Raw genomic sequence first — 4,284 nt, 5'->3', positions numbered from 1 at the left:
CTCCCTGAGGCACTCATCAGCCCATGTCAGAACATTACATGTGAGTTTCAGATTGCCACCATCAGATCACTGAGTTTGAAACATTGAAAGGATAGGAACAGGGACAGAAGGGTCCCAGCCTGAGCTCTTGCCTTAGCTGTCATGTCCTTCCTTGCTGACTTTTTTCTGCCTGCACTGTGTAGCCCCCCTGAGCCTCCATTCTGTCCTGATGATGCTATATGGGGATTAATAACTTAAGTACTTTGTAAATTCTAGAGGTCAACACCTGTGCTATGTGGAATGCTCACTACCTGGAGGGGCCTAGAGAGTGAGAGGCCATGGGAGGTCTTGCCTCCGTCTTCAGAGAACCAGGGCTCGGGTTCATTGTGGCGGACTGAACCTGATGGCTGTGCTAATTGACAGGCTCCGGTCACACAGCGTGAGCAGAGAGCATGAACAGAGATTTCCCTGCTTAAACTGGCACATTCTCAACTCCATGTCTCTGATGGTTCTCTGCTTGTGTATATGCTCGGCATGGTGCTTGGCATACAGTAGACACGAGATAAGTAGTGGCTATGACAATCAGACTACTAGGAAACTAAAACCCGGCAATAGATCCCAAGGAGAAATTAGCTTTCTCCCCAAACTCACAAGTGGGGAGCCTGCTCATTCAATTCCAGAGAAATGTTAACCTTGGAAGAACTGCGGGCTTTTGAAGACTGGATCCTTTTTATGCCTGACCAGTTGCCCTCCTCTCTAATTTGGGTCAGCTTCATGCGGAGTCTGATATTTTAGCCTAAGAAAATATCAAAAAATAGAAAAAAGCCACCGTCGCAACAGTTCCTGATGAAAGTAACAGCGAGTCAGAAGAGAGAGCTTAGCACCCCCAGTCATGGAAAGAAAACAAAATGGGGATTGAGAGAAATCCTGGGAAACTGTCAAACCCACAGCCTCTATCAGAGCCAGAATATTCCTTGGAAAAATAATGGCAAGCAACGCCCAAGATGCCTTTTACAACTTTCTGTACAAACGGCACTTGTACTCCTGCTCCTGCTCCTGCTCCAAACACAGGGACAAGAATCCCAGGCCAGCAGACTCAGGAGGAGGCAGGCTGGAGAGCCATGGAAGGCTGGAGAGGCAGGGGCAGAGGCAGAGCCTCCTGTCTTAAAGTGCAGCATGGGTTTGGTGGAATGGCGGCTCGATCCAGTTTCCTAAGACAGAGTTCGTCTCCACGCCTCAAAGCCTTCACTTAGCCAACCGCTCTTAGCACGGACTAGGGAATGTACCAGGCACATCCAGACCTCTGGATCTCCAGGACTGACCCATGGGTCAGTGACTATTCAGACCAGTGGCTATTCAAATCCATTCCCTCCTGAGCCTGGACTAGTCAGTGGGAAGGGAAGTAGGGGTGGGGGAAGGGTGTGGCAGAAGGACTGTCAGTGTATGATAAAGTACTTAAATCACATCTGACTTTGAGTTAGACTCTAGAAAATCCTACCCAGGGCAAAGAGTTTAATGGATTCCAAATGTCATTATGTACCTCAGCCAAGCACATGCCCAGTTCTCAATACCATCTCTGGGGAAAGGGGAAATCGAAGCAGGAAGTAAGGGAGCAGAAATCCCCCCAAACTACCTCTCCCTCCTCTCCTCTCCTCTCCTCCCCTCCCCTCCCCTCCCGTCCCCTCCCCTCCCCTCCCGTCCCCTCCCCTCCCCTTCCGTCCCCTCTCTTCTTCTTCTTCTTCTTCTTCTTCTTCTTCTTCTTCTTCTTCTTCTTCTTCTTCTTCTTCTTCTTCTTCTTCTTCTTCTTCCTCTTCCTCTTCCTCTTGCTCCTCCTCCTCCTCCTCCTCCTCCTCTTCTTCTTCTTCTTCTTCTCCTTCTTCTTTTTCTTCTTCTTCTTCCTCCTCTTCCTCTTCCTCTTGCTCCTCCTCCTCCTCCTCCTCCTCCTCCTCCTCCTCCTCCTCCTCTTCTTCTTCTTCTTCTTCTTCTTCTTCTTCTTCTTCTTCTTCTTCTTCTTCTTCTTCTTCTCCTTCTTCTTTTTCTTCTTCTTCTTCCTCCTCTTCCTCTTCCTCTTCCTCTTGCTCCTCCTCCTCCTCCTCCTCCTCCTCTTCTTCTTCTTCTTCTTCTTCTTCTTCTTCTTCTTTCTGTCTCTGTCTCTGTCTCTGTCTCTGTCTCTGTCTCTGTCTCTGTCTCTCTCTCTCTCTCTCTCTCTCTCTCTCTCTCTCTGGAATACAATGACTGCCCTGGGCTTTTAGGCTGGTGCAGCATCCACTCATGCTTCCTGAGTAAGCAAATCTATACTCATATTTGCCATGTGAATGCATTGTAATGTGATGCTTAGTGTTCGTGGTCAACTTTCCAGAGTCTGCAATCCCATGGGAGGCGGGCTTCTAGGCATGCCTCTGGTGGGTGTCTTCTAGGCATGCCTCTGGTGGGTGTCTTCTAGGCATGCCTCTGTTGGGTGTCTTCTAGGCATGCCCCTGTTGGGTGTCTTCTAGGCATGCCTCTGTTGGGTGTCTTCTAGGCATGCCTCTGTTGGGTGTCTTCTAGGCATGCCTCTGGCGGGTGTCTTCTAGGCATGCCTCTGGCGGGTGTCTTCTAGGCATGCCTCTGGTGGGTGTCTTCTAGGCATGCCTCTGGCGGGTGTCTTCTAGGCATGCCTCTGGCGGGTGTCTTCTAGGCATGCCTCTGGCGGGTGTCTTCTAGGCATGCCTCTGGCGGGTGTCTTCTAGGCATGCCTCTGGTGGGTGTCTTCTAGGCATGCCTCTGGCGGGTGTCTTCTAGGCATGCCTCTGGCGGGTGTCTTCTAGGCATGCCTCTGGTGGGTGTCTTCTAGGCATGCCTCTGGTGGGTGTCTTCTAGGCATGCCTCTGGTGGGTGTCTTCTAGGCATGCCTCTGTTTGGTGTCTTCTAGGCATGCCTCTGGTGGGTGTCTTCTAGGCATGCCTCTGGCGGGTGTCTTCTAGGCATGCCTCTGTTTGGTGTCTTCTAGGCATGCCTCTGGCGGGTGTCTTCTAGGCATGCCTCTGGCGGGTGTCTTCTAGGCATGCCTCTGTTTGGTGTCTTCTAGGCATGCCTCTGGCGGGTGTCTTCTAGGCATGCCTCTGTTTGGTGTCTTCTAGGCATGCCTCTGTTTGGTGTCTTCTAGGCATGCCTCTGGCGGGTGTCTAAATATCTTTATTGAGGCAGTAAGACTGCTCACTGGACTGGGATCCTGGATCCTGTTAAATAGGAAGAGATGAGAGGCTGAACATCAACAAGACATTCTTCCTTCTGTTTCCTCTTCATGGCTGTGATGTGATCGGCTGTGTCAAGCTCCTGCTGCTGTGGTGAACTGTGAGATAAGGTAAGCCTTTCTCCCTTAAGTCACCCCATCACAATGTCTTATCTAAAGCACCATCTCTAAGTATATTCACTCAACACATTCAGTTCATGCACAGATATTACTTAGCAGCTGTGATGCTTTCTTCAGTGACCAAGGGACTACAGTTTCTATGCTTCCATCAACCTATGAGGTAGACCCTGCTATCATCCATTAGATGTAGAAACGGACTTAGTTCAAGGGACTCAGTGAGGATATTTGAATTCAGAACGATGAACTTCAAGGACACAGTCTTCTGATGGCGGACTATAGCACAGACATTGATATCTGGGAAACTCAAAAACGAATTGAAGAACTGCTCAAAATTGGAAGCCAGGAACTCAATGGGTTTGAATTCATTGTTTGTGGCCTTAAAACCTGTGTCTTTTTTCTCATTATCTTGCTATGTGTGCAGGATTTACAAGAGAAAGAAAGGTAGTTTCAGCTCCTTTGATGCTGCGGAGACAATTGAATGGATCCGTGCAAATCTTCCTAACAGTTTTATTCACAGTTGACTATGGCCCCTGAGGAAATACCGATTAATTAAAATATTGTAAGTCAGACATTTGTACATCATCTCCTTCAACTTAAAGCATTCATGGATGCAGAGGAACACCTGGGAGACTTTCCTAAGATACTAAGTGTTCAATTTATCCAAGCAGTCAAGAAGAAATATATCTTCCCATTCTTCTGGTGTCTCTTTAGAAACCTCAAAGCATAGTCAACTGGCTGGTATGTGAAAGGCAAATGGTTCCTATCACTGGGAGACGTGCCCTTGGCACACAACTTAGAAATGCAGATAGAAAGCAGACACCTTCCCATGTCCACTGTTGGCTCACTCATAACAGATGTGATTTTCATGCCTAAGCCTGAGGGGTTAGAAGTGACCACAGATATACATCTAGATAAATTGTCATAAAAACATACCTTAAATTTTTATCAAAAGC

The sequence above is a fragment of the Rattus norvegicus genome, chromosome 2 (genome assembly GCF_021556685.1).
Source record: "Rattus norvegicus strain SHRSP/BbbUtx chromosome 2, alternate assembly SHRSP_T2T, whole genome shotgun sequence".
Taxonomy (NCBI): Eukaryota; Metazoa; Chordata; class Mammalia; order Rodentia; family Muridae; genus Rattus; species Rattus norvegicus.
This window is presented reverse-complemented; position numbering follows the sequence as displayed.